The 12800-nt window shown below is 39.9% G+C and overlaps 3 non-coding genes across 3 annotated transcripts; all 3 read right to left on the bottom strand.

Moving 5' to 3' along the window:
- Positions 1 to 1877: 1877 nt before the first annotated feature.
- Positions 1878 to 1950, bottom strand: trnav-cac (transfer RNA valine (anticodon CAC)). The gene has a single exon. It is a non-coding gene; the product is annotated as a tRNA-Val (tRNA).
- Positions 1951 to 2559: 609 nt separating this feature from the next.
- On the bottom strand, positions 2560 to 2641 carry trnas-uga (transfer RNA serine (anticodon UGA)). Its single transcript has one exon. It is a non-coding gene; the product is annotated as a tRNA-Ser (tRNA).
- A 645-nt stretch (positions 2642 to 3286) lies between these two features.
- On the bottom strand, positions 3287 to 3359 carry trnaa-agc (transfer RNA alanine (anticodon AGC)). The gene has a single exon. It is a non-coding gene; the product is annotated as a tRNA-Ala (tRNA).
- Between the last annotated feature and the right edge of the window lie 9441 nt (positions 3360 to 12800).

A 12800-nucleotide genomic window follows, 5' to 3' on the forward strand; every position in this document is an offset into this window, starting at 1 on the left:
TCATTTGATCTGTTTTTAATTGCATTTTCTTCTATTTATTTTTAAAAATTCATCGTGGAGGAGGGGGGATGCAGTGGAACAGTGGATTGGACTGGGTCCTGCTCGAGTCCCGCTTGGGGTGCCTTGCACCAGACTGGTGTCCTGTCCTGGGTGTGTCCTCTCCCCCTCTAGCCTCAAGCCCTATGTTGCCAGGTTGGGATCTGGCTCCCCCTGACCCTAAATGGGACAAGTGGTTGAGAGAGAGAGAGAGAGAGAGAGAGAGAGAGAGAGAGAGAGAGAGAGAGAGAGAGAGAGAGAGAGAGAGAGCGGTGGGTTGGACCGCAGTCCTGCTCTCCGGTGGGTCTGGGGTTCAAGTCCCGCTTGGGGTGCCTTGCGGCGGACTGGCGTCCCGTCCTGGGTGTGTCCCCTTCCCCCTCCGGCCTTACGCCCTGTGTTGCTGGGTAGGCTCTGGTTCCCCGTGACCCCGTAAGGGACAAGCGGTTCTGAAAATGTGTGTGTGTGTTGTGGAGCAAATTTCACCAAACCCCTGGCAGCAACATGCACCCAAAGAGAAAAGGAGTGTAAGAGGGAATAAATTCACCTGGTATTTTACAGCAGGTCATCAGGATACTCAGTGACCAGTAACAACATCAGGAACACTGAACATCTTCATGGGCAACAATAGGTATTCGACAACAGTGTGTGGAAAGGATATACAGCCGTACCCTGAGATACACCCATTTGATTTACAAGAATTTGACTTAATGAGTTTCATACCACAATATCTAATAGCCCTACTTCAATTTGCAAGGCATTTATTTCCATGTTTATTACAAGTACTGTATCAAATTTCTGTTTTTTTTTTTTCGCCTTCCGACATCTAAGCAGTGACAGAGCAGAGCCACCATGCAGACATTCCACAATGCATACTGAGATAACCTTGGAATATACACCAGTAAGAACTTATCAGAACATTACCGGTGAACTCATTGAAGTACGTACCACAGCATAGGTGTAGTACAAGGCATCACAAGGGAACCAACTTACAGTTTTCTCCTTCAGCACGGTCACAATATGTCTATATGTGTCGGAAAGCAGTTAGAGGCTGGAATTGTGGCCCCAGGTGCAGGGAAAGTGAAGGATGCCAGCGATGAAATGTGAGATGGGGTGATGTGAAGAACAGGAAGATATAGAAGTTGAAGCTGCAGATGAGGAATACGGGTTTGGATCAGGACTGAAGCTCAGAATACGAGCCCGCTCTCAACACGGGGCCTGGCATGTTGTATCTCCCAAGATTCCACGCCGGCTGCTTGGGCTGCGACTCCTTTTGTTCTGGTTCCAATGAATGGGATCAGGATCAGGTGCAGATGATTGGGTGCATGTATGAGGGGCAGGGCTCATAGACCTGCTGGACGTGCCTCCAGGGGACACCCAAACACGTTTCGTTTGGGAATGTTTGTTAAGCGTGCGGTATCATACAAATCACATAAATCATATCAGGTTATTCGGTGAGTGGTTTAGTGTGAATTCAGCGGGTTTGTTTTTAGTGATTTCTTTCGAGACTTTTACAGAAACTAACTAGAGAATAAATCGATTTAGGGGTCTATTATTATATAGACTCAGTTGAGAAGATGGAATGTTGTTTATTTTCAGACATTGTTGTGAAGCAGAATTGGAATATTATTTCAGGGTAATAAGTCAAGAGTCTTATAGAGATAATAACAGTCCTATGACTAACTTAATTGGTGCCCCGCAGAATCTACGAGAATATTTTTCCCGTACCGGCCCAAAAATGTAAATAAACGTAAAAAAATTTAAGTAGTCCTTGAGTGTCCTAATAACATAAGCTATTTTAATACAGTTTGTGCAAAATTTTCTGTTTGTGAAAAAGGTGCAGTTGTTTCCGCCCGGTTTCGAACCGGGGACCTTTCGCGTGTGAGGCGAACGTGATAACCACTACACTACGGAAACCGTAACCGTACGCATACTGGTTCTGTATATAACAATGGCAACGATATCTATCTATGTAACGTTACAATTTTACATTTTACTGTTTTACTTACTACTTTCGCAGTAAAAATACTTTTTCGCGGTATCCTTCACTGTGTTTTACGACGCGGTTCTGTGAGGCCTGTCCGCAACAACTACGGCTTATGGGTTTCCTCACACCTCCAACACACGACTTAAGAAAAAACCCCTAAACTCTTTTAAGCATAATCATTTTACGACTTGCTATTGAAAAATACCGTGAAACCGACGTGACTACGGTATACGTTCCAGGAAGCGGCCTATGATGCAATGATGATACTATGACTCGCACAATTTAGACAGACGGGGAAACCCGTTGATGAATACATTCACACATGATGATTCTGCTGTCCTTGTGAAACTGCTGCGAATGTTAAAAAATGATCGAATCAATTAAAAGCTAGCGAGTGTGAGATCGCGATACACTGCAATAACACTGAAGAAAGAGCAGAGAGTAAATAAATCCAATTTTCTGCTGCCCCGTTGGGTATCAGAGAAGACTGACTGATAAATACAATGTTTCTCGCGGTGAAGGAGGACAAAAAGTAACTTCGCTGCGAGCAGGGTTCGAACCTGCGCGGGGAGACCCCATTGGATTTCAAGTCCAACGCCTTAACCACTCGGCCATCACAGCGCACATACAAAAGTTCCCCAAGTGCCACATAAAATCGCAATCGTTTAAAAAGTGTCTAAATTTAAATCTAAATCTAAATAAGACTATTTCAATTTAAACTTATCATTTTTTAGCCGATGATTTCCTGTCAATGACACACTTTAAAGGATGAGAACAAAAGCGCTCCACACATACAGTACAGCTTCATACTCATATGATAGTTCGCTTGTTTGACACATCACACGAAAGAAGCGATATAAAAAAATACTAAATAGAAAATATAAATAATATCTTTTCATAAATCGCAAATTGGCTGCTCGACAGTCGCCTGTAAACTTATACATAAATATTACTTATATTCGCTATTTCAATATCGCTTTAAAATCGCCGGAATATTTACTAACTCATCTGAGATTCATTCTTTTTTTTAGTACACGCAGTTTTTTCGAGAGCGAAGTAAAACTAAGAATAAACAAAAGTGCGTTTCATAATTATCGCATACTGAATGCTCGGTCATGTGGAAAACAGGGTCTGCTAAGCGAATACATGTAAACGTAGTGATATTAAGGAAAATCCTCAAGCCTTTGTTGGACACTTCGAGGATTCAGCAGCCCTGAGGGATAAAGGGCTGGGGCACCGGAACGACACTGCTGAACTCAAAACATTTGGAGGATGCGGGCATCGATCCCGCTACCTCTCGCATGCTAAGCGAGCGCTCTACCATTTGAGCTAATCCCCCGAACTTATGGGAAGGTGCGTGGCGCCCCACAAAAATATACGACAGTAAAGTACGTTTTCAAAATAATTGCGTTTAGATATTAATATTTCGGTAATTTGATCAGTTCAAGATAGATAGATAGATTTAACTCATTGCGCAAGCTCAGCTCATTGTTATCATGTGACTACAGTTATGCTTTTACTCGTAATAATTATTAAAATTGACTAAACCTTATCATTGTACAAACAATTGTTGACTTACAAATTTTCGAAGATACAGACTTTTTATATCGCCCTTTTTTAAAGAAATTCGTGGGGGATGGCGCCAACTGGACGTGTGTTTCCCACCCGAACCGACAGGTGGCAGTAAAGTGCACAGAATAGGACAACAGCGGGGAACGTCGCGCTTCTCATGGTTTAAATTACACGGTTTTTACCACTTGTCTGAAGATCAGCTTTTTCTAGTGCCAGTAAAAATAGGTTTACTGTAATTATTACAGTGGAGAGGCAATAACGAGCAAACCCAGGTACCTCTGTTAATAAGGTAATTTTTTAAAAAAATAATTTTATTGGTTGTCAGTTTGGAGTTGTGAAGGAAACCCCATCATTTAGAGTCCGCACAATTCCTGCTGTATTCTTACCCGGAGCAGCTTGGTTACTAAACTAGGGGGAAAAAAAAAAAAAAAACTACAAAATAATTTTAAAAGTTACTAAACTGCTCTGCACTCTCAGGTATGCAGAACTTCCACTAGATGGAACTGTGTCCCTATTTTGGTCTCCTATATGATCCCTCTACTGTCAACTTGATGAAATATTTAAAAAAAAAAAAAAAAAATCCACATGGCTCCAGGTAACTGAAATGTTTCTTTTGCTCTACTTAACCACTAAATTTATAACACCTCACATATGAGTCACACAATTGGTTTTTCCATAAAGCCTGAAGCTTTATTACATGTGCAGTATACATTATATGTCAGAGCTGGTGCATTCGATGAACAGTTATTACATTTCCCAACAGATAAAATTTAATAATTTTCCATTAAAGGAAAAAAAAGCACAGTGTCATCAAACACACTAACTAACTAGGCAATGGTGCAGAAATATCCAGCGATGGAACATGAAGACACAGCTCTCTTCCAAGTAATGAGAATATGAGATTCTTGAAATCAGGTCAGAGGTGTGTGAAATGATGGCAGTGTGACCCTTTCTCAAATACCTCCCTGTCTGTTTTGGAACAGTGAAATGGAGTCATTTACCTTCCTTTCACCAGGCTTGTATATAAAGGTAAGCTGGCTTACAGCAGCTACAACAACAGCTTGAAGTTAAAAAAAAAAAAAATCACAGCGGTAGATATAATTTTTCATAATGAATACAGGGTGTATGGATAGTAGTTTTGTCGCTGCTGGATTTCTGAACGACTGGGTCAAGTGCACTTCTCATCATGTGTCGTTCTAGAACTGTTCAACAAAACCCAGGTGTTTTAAAAGGAACAAAAAAACCGCAATTCTGTGGTTCCGATCATCACAATGAACTCCTTGGCAATAAATAATAAGCTGCATAAAATCTGGGAAACTGAGCCTATAGGGGACACAATACTAGTAAAAAAAGTTTCTTTTGTTACCTGTCTTGTTTATTTGTTTGTTTCTTAGTAAGAGTACATTTCTCTTTGTTTACTGAAGTGTCAAGAAACATTAGTGAAGAGGACACAGGGCCCATACTGTTCATTATTTTTGTTTCCTGCCATTTTCAATTTTCTCCAAAAACATTTAAAATACATTTTCTATTTGGCTGTTTTATTGTTCGTGACGGAATTCGGTTCATAGATACATTAGGCCGAGCTCTTTGAAGTTTTCTGTAAAGTTCATACATTGTGGAGTCATATGATCGATGACTATCGGACTGTTTTATTCCTCTGGCTGTTTCTCAAAAAACACCGCACAAGTCCTGAGCACTGTGTGTGCTACTGTCCATCTCCTGTCACATGCCATGATGGGTCATTTCAGTATGATTATCTATTAAAAAAAAAATCTGAATATTCGCGTTGCTTCGTAAATGATCCTTTTTAACTTGTCTCTATTTAAACACTTTTCCATTTAAAAACAGAATAATTTCAATAGTGTTTATAGAGGTGTACCAGGGTGAAAGTGGATGTCGGCGTAAGAGAGGCAAAGGGAGGTTATTTGTGTGCATCTGCAATGTTTTCTCTGCCTTTCTAATTTTGTAGAACCTTTCAAAGAAGCTGCAGAAAGCTTTAGGAACAGAAAACGGGTGTGTAAAATGGAGGTTTTCTCTCCGAATTCATGGCTGAGAGGTCAAACGTGTGCTGCTTTGCTCCTGGATTTTTCCAGCCCTGTTACAGGGATGAAACAACGGCTCCTGACATTTGCTGTGTATCGCTGTGCCAGAGGTAGGAGGAGAGCAGGCTGCCCAACGGGGACCGCGAAGAGGTGGCTGCGGTGGCAGCTGGCTGACCGCGAGCACGGAGCTGGACGGGGGACATGGCATAGATGAGCCTCGTACCTGGAGCTAAACGAGAATAAATACCCTTTCCTCATGGGGAATCTTATGGCTCACTAGTCTGAAGTCCCATCCCATCCTATCCCGTCTCATCTCATCTCCTACACAGGTTGTGTTATCTACACCCTGACACACACAGCGCTATATATTAATTCCCCTCCCTCCGGGTACCGGTTCATGTTCACCACATCCGACAGGGACTAATGGAAGCAGCTCTTGTGGACGCTGTCTAATCCTGTTTCGTGTTCTTGCATTTCTCATTTGATTTTATCATCGTGTTTCTTTAGCCCTAAACACACGTTGTAGCACAGAATGAGTGATAACCTTCGCTAACAACCGGTAGTATTACATGAGCTAAGGTACAATATCAGCTATCTGTCTGAGAACACATGATTAGCTGATACCTTTCTCCAAAGCAACATACAATTATTTATCCATTTATACAATTGGGTAACTTACCAGAGCAATTTAGGATAAGTATACTGCTTAAAGGGTACTGCAGCTGGGATTCACACCTGCAACCTTTAGGTCTAAAGGCAGCAGCTCTAAACACTACCAGCCATCCTCTGGAAAGGCTGGTTTTATGACCGGAGATACCTCCCCAACATTGCACATGGTTCCGACACTGAATTTATTAGCGATATTTTGCATCCATCCGTCTGATATCAATAATTTCTTCTTCAGTGGTCCAGAACCTGTCCTGCAAGCCTAGGGTATGAGACAGGGTAAACGCTGGACAGGATGTGAGCCCACACACACACACATTGGCTAAAGCCTCTTGCCCCAAGCAGGGTTGCGGCAAGTCAGAGCCCAACCCGGCAACGCAGGGCGAACGGCTGGAGGGACACACCCAGGGCGGGATGCCAGTCCATTGCAAGGCACCCCAAGTGGAACTCGAACCCCAGACCCACCAGAGAGCGGGACCCAGCCCAGCCCCCAGCTGCTGTGGGACGTGTGGCGATGTGGAAACGGGGCGTAGGCCGCAGCACAGCCTTCTGTTTAGTGAAGGGACCAGTGAAGTTTGGTGTGACAATTTAGGTTTAACATCTCCGGTCATGAGTGCAAGATCAGAATTTATATTTATTTATTTATTTATTTAATGCAATTATTTTTTATTTTATTTATGTATTTTATACATTTATTTATTTCTTTAATAGATTCTAACCAGAAAAATACTGCCTTTAGAAGCGTCCAAAATCGACTCTGAGTTTATTCCCTAAATTGTTTAGAATAACTAATTCTTTTCTCAAAGTCTACAATAATAAAAAAAGGAAAAAAAAATAGTTGAATTTACAATGAAATTGATATTGCAGCACAAATTTGTGGTTCCGCACAAGGAACTCAAATTAATGCAACAGTTCCTCTACCGGCAGAGACCATTTGACCAAATCCAATATTCTGGGCAGATCACTTGTGTTAATATATTCTTTCCATTTAATTTAAAAGTACTGACAAAGTGTGTCTTCTGCAGTATCTGTAGATAGCTGAGATTCTTTTAATGTCATGGCATTTATGAGGCATAGCGGGATGGTCCAGGAATTAGTTTTTACTTCCAAAATGCACTCTGTTTTTACGATACGGTTACTATTATATATCCATCCATCCGATTTCAATCACCGCTTGTCCTGAGCAGGGTCACGGTGAACCGGAGCCTATCCCGGAAGCACTGGGCGCAAGGCTTGGAGTGAGAGGGGTAAACCCTAGATGGGACACCAATCCATTGCAGTGAGCTGTATATATGTTTTTTAAATAATTTAATATAATTTATAATGTCTCTTTTGATTCCAGTAGTTCACTGGTGCTACTCTTTAATCCTAAAATTACTTTCTTTATTTTTCTCCACCATGAGGCCACAGGAAAATAGTAGGGAGTTTTTTTTTTTCGTTACAAGCCTTCTTGGATAAGCTGCTTCTAATAAGCACCGGTATTAAAGGCAGACTATCAGAATTCATTTTCTTTTTGACCCCTCATTCAAAGTGAGAAAAGATTTTTAATTATTTATTTATTTATTTTTTTAAAGCAAAAAGCTACAGTCAACTATTGTGGAAAATCGATAAAACATAATAAGTCACAGAAATGGAGGACAGTTAAAAACGATGCAGTTCAGTGCAGTCAGTTGTTCTAAAACCCAAGAGGAAATCGGAAAGAATAACTGAGAGATCGGTATTTTGAAGCACCAGAAAAAAAGGAGCAGCAGGTCTGTTTTGGACAAGTGATGAACTGTCCTTACAGGCACTCATGGCTTGTCATTGCACTCTAATCTTGTGAAGTTACACAATGAAAACGAAATATATTCTGCATAATTTATATTGCGTACATATTGAATATGAAGATTGTGCTTGTTTGCTGTCAGTCTGTCCTGGTGTTGTAACTGTCTCGTTAGTGTCAAAATCGTGCATAAAATGCACACACACGTGCATTCTGTAACTAAAAAATAATAATTAATTTATTGGTGTTACTACTTAGTGCCTGATTCCTTCACATTTCACACCTTAATGAATTGGGAATCTGTGTAAAAACTGTGGCAAAAATTTGCCGCTGGTACATTTTTCTTATAGTTAATATAATATAAATAAAATGCTGTCTTCAGCTTGGACTCTTTGGGTCTCTTGTCACTCTACATTTCTAATTCCCAAATGCAAATTAATTACTATAACTTGCTATAACAGTCGGGAATATTATACATTTAAGGTTTTCATCCGTCCAAGTGTGTTTACATCTTGAAACAAAACGGGTTCCTAATTTTCTGTATCACATGGTGTTGCAGGGTTTTTCATGGCTGGAATGAATATCCATATGAAAATTTCTGCCATCTGTAGATTTTCAGATGGATTTGCTTGATGAAATAGTCAAAGGTCAACATTTGTTGAACTATGCATCAGGCGCCAGTTAACTGTTCATGCATCTAACTGTCCGTTCAACTTGCTGCCTTGATCCCGCCGTTGTTTGCTCCCTGGAAATGGTTTTATTCTAGGAAGCCAATCTACCGCAATTCTTTGTAGCTCTTTGCTTACAAAATCAAACAAAAGATGATAAAATGTGCATTTAAAATGTTCTCTGTAAGTCTTACAAAAAAGGACAAACAAGCTATTGAATTTAAGCAGACTACCAGATTCAAGGTTTAGAGACAAATGATGGTTTTGAAAGGTTGCCATGGCAACGCTGCCACAAATTTGACAAAGGGGATTCTTGTGACTGTCTTGAGCAGTAGTCTACGGTAAAAGTGCTCCAAACTCAGTAGGAGAGAACACGGTTTCAGATCTTCTAGAAACTGGTGCAAATGTTTGTCTTTCTGTATGTTTTCAGGAGCATAAGCGTCTCCCTCTGGGCGCTGCTGTAATGTTCACCATAAAGGAGCAGTGTGTCATTGTTATATACAGTAGAGTGATATATAGGGAGAGCTGGTAGTTTAGCGGTTAGACCTGCTGCCTTTGGCTCCGAAGGTCACAGGTTAGATCCTCCTGTCTAGCTGTTGCACCCTTGAGCAAGGTACTTACCCTAAATTGCTCTAGTAAAAAATATTCAGCTGTATAAATGGATGAATAATTGTAAGCTTGTAATTGTAACAATTTTAATCTCAACATTCTACCCGGCTTTGGAGAAAAGCATCAACTAAATGAATGCATTTATTTATTTAGCAGACACTTTTCTCCAAAGCGACTTCCAGTAAACTCTATGTAGTGTTATCAGCCCACACACCTTATTCACCGCGGTGACTTACACTGCTAGATACACTACTTACAATGGGTCACTCATCCAGACATCAGTGGAACACACTCTCTCTCTCTGTCACTCACACACTATGGGTGAACCTGAACAGTATGTCTTTGGACTGTGGGAGGAAACCAGAGCACCCAGAGGGAACCCGCACAGATACGGGAAAAACATGCAAACTCCACACAGACTCGGCAGGAATCGAACCCATGTCTTCTACACCAGCGAGGTGCTGTGAGACAGCAGTGCTACTCGCTGTGCCACCCATAAAATAAACATATAAGGATAATAAGAAGAATAAATAAAACATATCTATTGCTCAGCAGATGCTTTTGAACCAAAGGAATGCACACTGCACAGTTTTTACCCATTTGCTCCACTGGACGGTGAAGTGGTTCAATACCATGACAAAGGGTAGTGGTCTATATGAACTAGTCACAAGGTCCAAAACTTTTTTTTGAAGTGATTATCAAGAACAGAAACAATTGAACAATCCCTCAGCTTGTTTATGTATCAGAGAAAAAAATGAAAGGGCAACAATAATAATGTTATGCTCACCAAATATTAAATAAAAAAAGAAAATGTGCAGTAAAAGTTTCATAAAGCAGCGCTATGATGCCCTGTATGCACACATACAAAGGAAATATGGAGACAAGACGAAAGGAGGCCAAGCCCAACTCTTACTGAAAGCAAACATAAGAAACCAGTTTCATTAAGAAAACAGTATTTAGGTTTTTTTTTGAGCGTTTGACAAATATTCCTGATGGGAATCATGTATTTCAGCCTGTGGAATCTGTGAGATCTAGGAGGATCAGTGTGCTAATACTGCTGGCGTCTTGAAAAAAATCACATATTGCACTCTGATGTGAGCTTCGAGTAGCGCAGAGGCAAAGGTGTTAAAAGCAACACGGAATAATATCATCGCGAAGCTCACTTGCTGTTAAAACGTCTTCTGTGAATTTCCCAATTTTAATTCACCTTGTATTCCGGGCGTTCTCCGAAGCCATCGGGCCTTTGCTAGAAATTCCCTGAGATCTGCGCCTTTATCGGACTCCACAGAGCCGTGGGAAGCGGTGTTGGTGTTCAAAATGAAATATCCAGTTTTTTTTTTTTTTTTTTTTATTAATATATGTGAATACAAGTCTGCAGTTCCTGTTCAGGAACAGCGCTGTGTTTTTCCCAGCACGTATTGGAAACTGTGTGTGAACATCTTCTTTGTCCATAACTGCTCCTGGTCCATAATCTTAAAACCATAAAACCCTCAAAAATGTTCTGCAAGGGAGAGATGAATAGATATTCGAACAGTAATTCAAATGGTTTTCTTGATCTTTTCTTATATTCTTCTTAAATATTTAAATGTTTGACCGATCAGTTTAATACTGCAGTGCGTTTGAAATCCTAATATGACCTTGCGCAGCCATGTCACACTGGTGCCAGCCAGTGATGTCTCTGCGTACTGCCTATCACATATAACAATAGAATAGCAGAAATAAAGCTGGGATGTGAGAAGGAAGATATGTTTTTGCTTTCTGTCACCTGGATCCCTCTATAAAAATAAAGCCACACGTTGTCTGAAACCGCTTGTCTCAAGCGGGGGTCACAGCGAGCCGGAGCCTAACCCGGCAACACAGGGCACGGGGCTGGAGGGGAGACACCCAGGACAGGACACCAGTCCATTGCAAGGCACCCCAAGCGGGACTCAAACCCCAAACCCTCTGGTGAGCAGGACCCAGTCAAACCTGCGGCGCCACCATGTCCCCCAAAAACAAAATTATAGATCAAATTCTGAGATGAACAAATAAACGCAAAATTTATATACATATTGTGTGCATATCTATGTGGAAACTGCATGTGTTTGTGAATTTATACATCAGTAGTATTATTATATATAACATCATTAATATATTTATATAGAAAGTTCCCATAAGAGGGAGGGTACTACTGATGTGCTGTCACAGGACTGACATTCTCACTGTCTGAAATGTGCAAATTAAAGAGGGAATACGAATTAAGCAGCTCCTGATTTTCATTAAATAATTTGACTAATGTAAAATGAAAATGTCTTTTTATTACAAGAACACAATGGCATAGCGCTAATGACGCCATTAATTGAGGAGTGAAATGAGCACGCAAACGATCGCAGTCCAAAAAGGCCAGTAAGACGAAAAAAAGAAAAATCCAGCCACTGAGAAGTTTCATTCAAGGCCTGAAGTGGCATAATATAAAATATATTAAATGACACTGGACAGGTTGGCTGGTTGTATCCGTGATGTCAGTAACAATGATCAGATACATAAAGAACTATATTGAACAGGACAGATGTATAAAGGTATGTGCACATATAGGGCTAACAAGCTTTGCCCTATAAAATTATCCCGCTAAATACTTTGCTCTATTCTTCCAACAAGCCGACACCATAAAAAAAAACAATAAATGCAAATGCCTTTGTGGGAAGTCGATACGCCTGAAGAACCTGTGACCCGAGTCACTGGTGCGCTCTGATTTCTCACCAAAATAACTCATTACAAAAAATAAGAATAAATAAGCACAAATAGTATTTAGTATATTATATCATCAATAGTACTTACTTTATTATGTTATACTCGATATTAATACTACGAACTTGCTACAATACAATTATCCTTAAATTTCATGGTATACTACACTACTAGAAGGCATATTTCTATTATAGTACAATTTCATAACACTTAAATGCTAGAATTCTTCTTTAATTAGTTCTTCTCTCGTGTTTGTGTTCTCTGTAAATATGTTATTTATTAATTATTTCGTTATTTACTTCTGTAATTCTTTCTAAGTTGTTTGTCTGCTTGTTTGTTTCTCTGATTGTTTGTCTGTAAATACTGGACATTATACCATAATACCAATAATTAATAAGCAATAAAAATGAATTAATGAATTAATCATTCTGAACAGAATATTGTATTATATTCATTATATTTGAATTATAAAACTGATAATTCGAATCTTAATGAATTAATCAGAGATTCAGTTTAAAACAATTAACTATCCCCCCCACCCCCAGGAATTTGTCTGTGCTGGACTCCTGGCAACGCTGAGGCACAGATATTTGTCTATGTGCATTTCATAGGTATATTTTCAAAGTATTTGAGACATATATAAGTAGATTTTCTTGCATTATCTCATTGCACATTTTAAAATGGTAGCAATAAAATGAGAAAACAAAACAAGACCATAAGTTTTGTAGTTGTAT

The sequence above is a fragment of the Scleropages formosus genome, chromosome 4, assembly GCF_900964775.1.
Source record: "Scleropages formosus chromosome 4, fSclFor1.1, whole genome shotgun sequence".
Classification (NCBI taxonomy): domain Eukaryota; kingdom Metazoa; phylum Chordata; class Actinopteri; order Osteoglossiformes; family Osteoglossidae; genus Scleropages; species Scleropages formosus.